Source organism: Triturus cristatus, chromosome 11 (genome assembly GCF_964204655.1).
Source record: "Triturus cristatus chromosome 11, aTriCri1.1, whole genome shotgun sequence".
In the NCBI taxonomy this organism is placed as follows: domain Eukaryota; kingdom Metazoa; phylum Chordata; class Amphibia; order Caudata; family Salamandridae; genus Triturus; species Triturus cristatus.
Genome location: NC_140594.1, coordinates 75,345,648 through 75,355,808, shown reverse-complemented (window position 1 = coordinate 75,355,808; position 10,161 = coordinate 75,345,648). Strand labels below are relative to the sequence as shown.

Here is a 10,161-nt window from a genome sequence, read left to right as displayed (position 1 = left end):
TTTCGGCATTTTATAACTATGTGCGACGTGGCGAGAAATACATTATTTAATGGTCGTAATTCACAATATGTGCATATATACATATATTTATTAATAAATACTATTGGTGTGAGACTGGAGAGTAAAACATATCACCAAAAGATACGCGTGAATGTTTGCGCTAAAATACAAGATTCTAATCTAAGCGCGGTCTGAGCCGTGGTAGCGCTCTCCGGGCTCAACATGTGCTTGCAAGCTCTGGCGCGTGTTATATATAGAAGGGGTACTTCCTCCGCCTCCCCCGATGTTGGTCTCAAGTGGAAATATTGACTACATCTTCTGAGGAGATATTTATGTTCAGCCGCTGGTGCATGCGACTCCCCTGAAAACCTACACACGACTTACCATATGCATGGTGTGTCTGGGTAATTTAAACTGCCTCTTTTATATGTTCACGAACTCCGGAACAGTGCCTAGATGTTAAGGAGAACTGCTGTTTATATGTATAATTATCCTGTATTGTATTTCTAGGACCACATTAACAAGTACCTAGTACCCGTCTTTACAGCGACCCATGAATGTTCGCTATGTGAACATATGTAAGATTCCCAAGATATCAACTCGCATGTAGATGACTGCATGACACTCCGTGAGAGATGACACACCCTTTGATGATCCCCAAATTATGTCTCAGGTTCTCCCCTTACCACTCTTGTACGTGTATTTATGGTGCTTCCTGAAATAGCTAAGTCCCCATATTGCCACCCCATATATCAATCAGCATGAGCCCGTGGCATGGCTTTACTATTGCTGTTAAGAAAACGACAAAATATATATATAAAACTCCGTATTTATGTCACGTGTGTGCACGACAATGCAACAGAACCATTTGTGTAGAGAATACGGTGCATGCGCGTACCCCGCTCCCTCCCCCTGGTGTTACAGTAGTAGTGAGTGAGCAGGGTTCCTCAGCATAGGACCCCTTGAAGCTGCACGGGAGTCAATGGGCTGTGGCTGGGAAAAGGCGGGTAAAGCTCGCGGGAGGCCCTCGGATTTGTGAATGGGGGGTAATATGTGTGCATTCATTGTTAAAAGAGGCGTCCTCGCGTGACGTCAGGGCCAATCTGCAGCCCGGTGAGATTTTCAAACCTCTGCCCGTGGAACCAATTGAAATGCGGGTGCCAAAGACTAGCGCAAGGAGCGGCCAATGGCAGCTGGGCTATGCTAATGAGCCGCTCGGCCGAGCAGGAGCTGAATGTCAACTAGTCAAAGATGGAGGCTGGAGCGGGGAGGCCATGAGGTGTGCGCCTGGAGGCAGCCCCCTCCTTTCCCGTGGGAGTACACCGGCGGAGGCACTGAGCGGGCCCGCGGAGCAGAGACAGCGGCCCCCTCGACCGGGGATAGGAAGAAGCTGCGCGTCACGGGCAATCCCACCCCCGCTTTCCGTCAGGTATCGTACACTACGGGTTGGGAGGGGTACTCGCCCCTTGCGGATAAACCTCGTACTCCCTCTCTTTCACTTGACAAGCCTGGCGGTTGTTCTTTCTATGAAATTCAGAACTCTAGATGCCCCTTTGCTTCGCACTGGTCTCTCTTTCCAACAAGCTGCACGCGATTCTCCCAATTGTTAGTGGCCCCTCGCGCTCATTGGCTTCCCTTTGAAATGGTATCCCTCAGCGCGATTCAGCCTTTCGCGCGCAGCCTCACTCGGACGAGGCTCATGCCGCGCGTGGCCCCTCGCGCTCACCAGCCTCGTTCTGAAGTAGCTCGCGTAGAGTTGGCCCCTCGTGCTCAGCCTCGCTCTGGGGCGTGACGCGACCCTCCCTTCTAAAGCGCTGCGCGTTGTCCCTCGGTCTGTGCTGGAGGTGGCTCTTGCGAGGTCTGTTTTAGGCAGCGGTCCCTAGCGCGCTCCAAGTGCCTCGGGGCCTCGAGGGGGCCTCGAGCGTTATGGCTAGAGTAGCTCCTGCTACTGACTCCCTTATTCGCCCAGGGAGCATGCGAGTGTTTGAAGGGAAATGGCGGGAGCTCTCTGCGGGGTCGTGGGGGGTGGGTTCCTCAATAATTTCAGGCTGCAGAGAGATGTAGGCGCCCCCTCCCCCGGGCTTGAAGGGTTTGCCACTTTTTTTTTCCTTTGGAGCGAGCGGCCTGGAGCTGATGTCCGTTTCCTATCACGTGTCGGGATAAAAAAAAACCCGGGTGTGCTGGGTACACTTCCGTCTTTAACTCTAGGCCTCTCCTTCTCCAGTCACCCTGCTTGGAGTTCCTCACCGCGGCCCCCAGCCTCTGGCTCCAGAAGGGGCTTGGCTGCAATATACAACTTCCAGGAGTTCTGCGGCAGTCTCCATCAAGGGAGCTTAAGAGGCCGGGGCCTGTTTGAGACGGTTCCCTCCATGATGTGACCCTTGCCATCGCCGAGGCCAGTTTAATAAGACCTGCTCACCGATACAGTTCGGTTCATCAGTGGAGCCTTGCTGAGGCCTTTACGCCAGGAGCCTTCACCTGGGCCTGCCCATCACAAGGGGTGACCGCGGCCTGTTCGTGGAGGCAGTCTCCCTCACACTGGCACGGGAGCATCACTCTCTTCAAGCTAGTTAATGAGAAGCCTCACAGCTATAGAAAGGCACGACCATCGGGGCAGCAACTAGGAGCTGACACCCAAAGCAGCTCCAGGAAGGGGATCTATGTTAATTCTGAGCGGAAGTGTCAGTAAAATGTAGGGTAGTGAGATTCTCTAGTTAAGTAAAACAGACTCTGGCACGCATTCAACACGTCTAACGAACGGTGAGCCGAAAACGAACTTCACCAGCACCGAGAAGAGACCCAGAGAGCAGCTGCCAACACTGTGGCCTTCCCGAGATGAGAGCTCACCAGTGCATGATCGATACGAGAAGCGACGTATGGCACATACAAGGGGTCCGACCGGTCACGCTAACACTGAGGCATGACGGGAGACCGAATGGAGGCTCTTGAATGTCATACTAGCTGCTCTCAACTATACACGTTTAAGAAAGTAGTTGCCAACACTGGTGTCCAGTAAGAATTACGAGACATGTTGAGTGAGTCGTCCTGGGGCATATATTCAAAAACTGCTCCTCTTGCACTCTAGCTAGCACCCACTCTCACCCCAGCATATGACGGAGATGCAGTCTCTTTGGGACTCTTCCCAAGCACTGGGCCTGGACGTGTGGAGCGTCTCCTCAAATGTCATGCAGGCACGTATACGCAGGTTCACCTCTACAATGAGCGTTCATTCATAATACAGGGGTTGAGAAAATCGCTTTCAATTTAGCAATAATCTACAAGCTATATAAGAGAACACATGTATTGTGCTATCAAGTACAGCTTTCTGGGTGCCATTCCACACTTTTCTACGATTGGTACAATGTGCCATTATTGTTTTTTATTTTAAAATGCTAAGTTTGGAGTATCGACTACACTGTTATTGTTTTTACTTGCATTGTGTTGGCATAGATGCTCTCCATTTATTTGTTTGCCTCGTCCCACCTCAACTATACGTCCTCTTTATTTTTAAACACTGGCTTTATTAAATTAATACAAATACACCTTGTAGTACAAGTTGTGCAGCCCGACCGAGTTAAGTAATGTGTGTAAGCTTAGATGTAGTGTTCTGCTGTGTGAAATCTTTGTTTGCTCCTGTAGCTGCAGCCAATCTTAGATGTGGTCTTGTGTTGAGACGCATTAACTATTCAGCAGTTCCCCCTCCGCAAAGAAAACAAATTTCTAAATAGCCATGCCCTTACGTTCACTTTTGGAAGTTTTTTAGAAAAGAAAAACGCACCGTAACGTCGCGTAAAGTCCCTTTCTTCCGAGACTGTCAAAATGGTGCTATCGAATATTTGAAAACATCCGACTATTCTGAACATCTAGATTTGAAATGCACACGTTGCTACTAATGGTGTTCTCTGTTATTTTGCCACTGTTCTTGCATAACAAATCACGCACTTGTTTAATTAAATGGAAAGTGTTTTTTCGAAATCACATTTAAGCTGCTAATTATTCACTGTGAAATAAATTGAGCTCTTTAGCTGCACGGTTAAACTGAGCAAAACGTTCTAAGTATCTGCCACGTTTCGATAGAAGGTAAAGGTTGGGTATAGCTCTTTAATGTTTAAAATGACATCTTAACTGTGTGTGGATGGTTTGAATGTAGCAGCAAGTCCAAACTGTTTTGGTTTTCTTTACGACCACGATGTGTATTCACATAAACGTTTCCAGTTAGCTGCTTTAAATAACGCTTGTTATAATGCACGTTTAGTCTTTTAATTATAATTGTTCTGTACAGAAATGAATTCGAGTTCTGTATGATTTTAATAAGTGTGCGTGCAAACTATAAAAATCAATTAATCTGCCAACCATACACGTTTTGAACTAATGTTTCAAATTGTCAGCCCAGTTGCACTGAACACGGATGCCTCGCGTTGATTATTTTTAAACCCACTATGTTCGACTCTTGGGCATATTTGTTTCTTGTTTGTAGTGAAAATTACTAGTGGGTGGGGCGTATTATTGCTACGTTTAACGAATCACGTGAAATGTGGAATCTTCCCAAGAAAAGCTGCATGGATCTACTGTTGTCCAGAGCCCTTTTTCTGTTGTACTACTGGGAACTGTGGTCGAGCAGTGCAATATTAAAAGGGCATTGGCTGGCAGAATCATTGGCAGGCACCGAGGAGAGATGCCTCGGGTGTGAAATGGTGTGTTTAATCTGGTAACGCAAGATGTAATGTGTGCCTCGGAGGGTGCATGCATGGATTCAAAACATTTCCTTTTATGGCACAGTCCCCATTAAACAAAGGGTATTTTGGGTCGATTTCTTTAGACGCTAGGCCCATCCTCTAATGTAGCCCCTAGGCTTACTGGGGTAAGCATTTTAGCTTTATTTTGTACGCTAGATTATTTTATTTCTTTTTATATTTAACGACCATTCATTACCGCTCCTTTACGCTACGGTTTCATGAATGAATAACGGTGTGATGTGTTATACATGCCCACCATAGAGGCAAAAAGAATGCTTCTCCTAAAGTTGATTTTCTCCACTTTGAAAACGCATTTTGTGTCAGTCTTTTCTTGAGGTAGAGGGCGTGCCCATTGCTCTGTCTAATGTTATCCAAATGTGCTCGAGCAGCAGTAGCAGTGTTTGTAAGTTAGTCAATATTCCACTTTCTACCGATTGATTGCTTGGCACTAACTTTTTCTCTGGCACCAGGACTTCCCTGCCAGGGTTGTGAGCTATTACGGGCTTAAAGGCGCCCCAGTGTTTACATATCGCAAGACACCGAAAGAGGGAAGGCCCGTGGCCCGGCGCTGCCCAAGGGCTCTTGGTGGCACTTTGCTGGCGCCAGTTGCTCTGACAGTGTTGCACTACTGTGTGCACAAATAAGCAGTGCAATAATATTGTCAAAGCATTTGGTTCCAGCGCTATTACAACATGCTTATTATTTCCTGTTTCTGGAGGATCGAATTACAAGGCTAATTGAACTGATCCAGAAGGTGTGGGTGGCTTGCCTTCCAAAACACCGTGGCAGCCATCCGTATTTTTCCATGATTTACTAGTGCTATTGTAGAGCCAAGTGCTAGATAGAAACGCTGGTTTTGGGCTGCCCGATTCGCACAGTATGTTTTCCTTCCTTGGGGCTTTAAAAATGAATTCCAGTTATGAATGAAACCAAAATGTGCATATGTTTTTGATCTGCAAGTTACTAAAACCATTTACCAGAAATGTGATAATGGTCGCTAAAAAGCTGTTAGGGTCGCGCTTAGGTTTCCTTGATGGTCGCTGGTTTACATGTTTGCTTCAATTACTGGCTTGGTCATGGAATCCCAATGCTCCCAAATACATATTTTGTGCAGCCGTTGTCTCCTTCCTCCGCCTGCAGGGGTGTCTTACATGTGTCTGAAATCCTGGGTTGGGGTCCTGATGCAGCCTCGGTGACACATGTCCCTGTTTGTGACCGTCTCTGGCGTAGAAGGCGCCCAGATGGCAGCTTTTCGACGGGAGACACTCACGCTAGAGCGATGCTCGATCACTTAACAGGAAGACGGCAGGGAATGGCAGGAATGCAAATACACGGATCCAAGCCAGAGCTTGCATTTTTAGGCATGGTGGCAGGAAAGGTGTGACGGGTGAGAAAATGAGAACTGTTGCGATCGCATGTCATCGCCTACGAACATGGCGGGGAGGAGTGGGCGGGGGCGTTACACCGATGTCAGCAACGTCCTCTCATATTAGGAAGCCTAAAACAATAAGGCTGCCTAGGTGCCTTTACCCTAGCTGGAGTGGTGGGGCATCGAAGGCACACCTCCCTGCGTCTCTAGGAGGTATTTATGGCAGTGGGCTGTCCCGGACCTGTGTGGCCTTGGCAGGATGGGGTTCTATTCGATCCAAAGGAGCCTCAAGAAAAGCCTGCTGACAGCCAAGACAATCTTGCCCCTGCTGATTTCACAATTGCCCCCGCCCCTTAAACGGGGCCATCTCATTTCACTATCACGTAAGTTCTATTAAATTGTAGATAAACCGGCATGCACTGGGCAAACGTGGATGCAGCCCTGAAGCAAACAAAACAATCTTGAGCAAATTCCTCGCAGCACCACGAACGGCAAGCGCTGTCAAATGGTGTCCAGGGTATCCCAAACCGGACTGTAGTGTCACTTCACAATTATGCTGCAGTGTGTTTATTTTTAGAATGGCAGGCAACTTTAGCACTGGGTTCTTCTTTCCAAAATGTGATGTGAAGCAGTTGTGCGGTTCGACTACTTTCATATGTAACTGTTCGAAAATCAAAATTCAGATGCCCCCGACCTTCCAAAAATACGTTCTCCGCTTTTAAAAGTAACATGAAAGTGTAAAAAAAAAAAGTAACACCAGCTGGCAGTCACAGGGTTAGGAGCTGCTGCATACTTTCTTCCCTTTGTCATCAGTTGCGGTCTATTTTATATACCCTCTCTAGGCTGAGAGGGTTTAACTTTGCAAAGGAGGCGAGCCTAAACCAAGTGCAGGAAAGAATCCGTCAGAGCGAGGCTCCGAGCAGCCGTATTTGTGCAAGGAAACCATTTGCATGTGTGTGGGTGCGAGTGGAGATTCCAGGGTTTGTCTCCAGCCGGGGGGAGGGGAGGGGTTCGGAGGAATGCAGGGAATCAGGTCGGGCTGAGGAGGGGGAGGGGACTGCCTTGGGATAACTTTCATCCTGTTGTTGCATAAACTTGTTAAAAGAAAACCTCATGTGTGGTGAAGCTAGGCTTGAGATGTGTGCTCTGGGGGATGCCAGGCCCTGTGCCCCCTCCAAAACCAATTTCACCGGGAAGCGGAATCAGATGGGTGGAATTCTAGAGGTGTTTTCCACGGAGGTCTTCGGAACCGCTGTAGGTAACAACTAAAGAAAGTACTTGGTGTCCATTGTTTTGTAATTATGTACCGCCTCCTTTCTGCTCTAGCTTGTGTAGTCCCTCTGGAGATCGTTCTCCCTTGCTTCCTGTGTGCCCTTCCATGGGTGGGCCCCTGATTCAATGTAGAAGGGGGAGTGAGCGGTGCCCAGGTGGTTTGAACGGTAATTGTGCCCCTCGAACTGCATGGAGTTTGCCGTCCAAACATCCCAAACGCTGGCGAAGGATTACTTCTGTCCACAGCTCCCCATCTCCGCCGTACACCCGGGGAACTCAGTTGGTGGTTTCACCTCGGAAGAGTCTCCTCTTTTTAATAGGCTCGTGGCCCTTGGCACACAGACTACATACAACAAGGTCTTATTTAAAGGGCGGGTCTGACGTTAGTTCGAAAATCAAGTCTTTTTTTTCCCCCCTTGTTGCCGGGAAGTTCTTGATAATTAAAGACTAGCAGAAGCATAACCTCTGATCCTAGCGTGAGTGACAATCGCAGACGCCCTTCAATGCAAGCCCGGCTGTCATGTGCCCAGGTATGGTGAGGTGTTCAGACCCCTCACTCCAGTGCCCTGGAGCACCAGCCACAGAAGGCACGATACGATGCCTCCTTGTGCACCGAGGCAGGTTGGGTCTTGCTCAGTGCAGGAATCCCTGGTTCTCGCGGGGATTTGTACTAGCTTGCTGGATATGCTTAGCCAGACAGGGTGGAATGTGAAGAATTACAGGTAAAAGGGGCCCATCCAGTGCGGGAGCCGCTAAGAATGCCCCCCAAAAGTGTTTCCCTTCACTGGTACTGACGGGGCCCTACGTGACCCCCACTGCCCCATGATCGAGGAGTTTCCAGAATGACGCTCCTATAGCCACATGGCACTTTGGGTCATAGAAATGCCACACACAGCCCTTTTAAATTGTAACATGTTTCTGCAGCCCTTTAAAATGTTCCATTTCAGATCACTGTGTGCTCATTTGGTTATACGCTGCTGATTGTATATGCCTATACTACTATAACACCATCTGCTCGCTTTTAATATAAACGTGCTGCCACTGATGTGTTGCAACCCTGTATATTGTTTCTGTGACTAAACTAAAACTTTTTTTTTAACTGTCATTTCAAAAACGGTAACAGGATATTGGCTTTAGTGCTGTAAAATCCCTTGAACCCACTTGTTTTAACCAACCCTCAAGCTGGCTTTTAATGTTGTGCTCTGTATCCAAATTAATTACAAAACGTAATATTTGTATTTCTGCTTTATTTCTTAGCCAGGAGTCCTGTACATGTGTTGGAAATAAAGTTCTGCACTTCGAAATTGTACTTATTTGTAAAGTTGTATCTCTAGTACACCTACCAGCCTCCACACCTGCCCTTCGTACTTTGGCTACAACAGGTTGGTGGTGGGTGGAGTATCGTCGAGGAAATGTTCAAGCGTCCACGGGCTCAGGACTTGCATGTGTGGGTCTGCTACACAGGAGAACTCTGCGCTCCTTTCCTGGAACACATTTGTGCTTTACCTGCGCTTGGAATACATTTGTAACAAAATGGCTGTTTGTGTGAACTGTAAGCTGAGGTATCCGAGTCTTTACACGTAATAGGAGAAAAGGAATGGGGAAATGATCACAAATGCCTGTTTAGCCGTGTGATGTTCACACCTCCAGAATCCATATGTAGTCGGAAAACAATCTCCGCGGGGGCTATATATGCATATTCCCAGGCCTGATCCCTAACCTTGGCTTTCAAAATGGTCCCTTTGTCATGTTTCCTAAAATAACTTCCCAAAGACACGTAGGCGGGTGTAGCTTGCGCAGTGTCCAGTGTAGGTCCAAGAAAGCCATGCCAGATTTGTTGCATACTCGCAGCTATATATAAAAAAAGTGACTGTATGGGGGTACGTCTTGAGTCGAGCTCCTGAAAGTATGGCATGGACCCAGGCCTCCTGGAACCCTGATGTACCTAACCCAACAGGGTTTTCCTGGATTCCCAGGGGGGGGCATCACTTCTGTTTCTCCTGTTATACAAAGAACCGTAATACTCTCGTTTTTCTTATGTAGATTTTTTATATATGGTTTTAACGGAATTGGCTATTATAATTGGAAAATGTTTGATTTCAAAGTTGTTTTTTTATATAGAAACATTCTTGGTGCTGCTCATGATATGAAACAAATCCTGCAGCTAAGTGGAGGCCTTTTGTACCTTGCTTTTCACCTTGTTGAAAGGTGACTGTTTAACTCTTCATAAACCCAAGCAAAGGTTACAATCGATATAGTAGCGCACGCCCAATCTGCTACCAGGGAGCAGCCCCTGTTGGAAGTCAAGCGTGGGAGTGAACTGCAATGTAAATACTTGTGTTTATTGTGCCATTTAAAAACAATTAAGGCGGCCTTTGCCTGTTATCAGTTATTTTTATGCCCGGGGTTGGGTGCGCTTTTCTCCTGGTTTAGTGATCCAACTTCAAAGCAGGCCAGGCCTGTCTCACACCGCCCTGTGGAACGTCAGGAATCTTTATGGCAGGCCCAGATCAATGTGGAATGCATAAATTAGCTACGAATTCATGAATTAGGGGATTGTCTCCCGTCCACCTCCATGTAATGCCTCTTTAGAAAGGCTAGGGGAAAGGAGCGTGAAGTGCTCAGCCATAGGAGTGGGCAGTGCCCACGATATCGCCCTCCGTGCTCAGGATTGCTGAAGAGGTACTTCCTGGATGGCGCCCCAGAGTTGTAAGCTGCGCTCAACTATTTTTCACTAACGTGTTAGTGTATTTTTCAGTCTTGAGTTGTGTAGGCGCAATGAAC

General features: G+C 47.5%; 1 long non-coding RNA gene across 2 annotated transcripts in view; it reads left to right on the top strand.

Annotated features, from left to right (window-relative positions):
• The first annotated feature begins 1,096 nt into the window (after positions 1-1,096).
• Positions 1,097-10,161, top strand: part of LOC146783259 (uncharacterized) — a 32,416-nt gene continuing 23,351 nt past the window's right edge. For both annotated transcript variants that reach the window (XR_014970889.1, XR_014970888.1), the window contains exon 1: positions 1,097-1,429. This is a non-coding gene — a long non-coding RNA (uncharacterized LOC146783259). The remainder of the gene's footprint in view (positions 1,430-10,161) is intronic.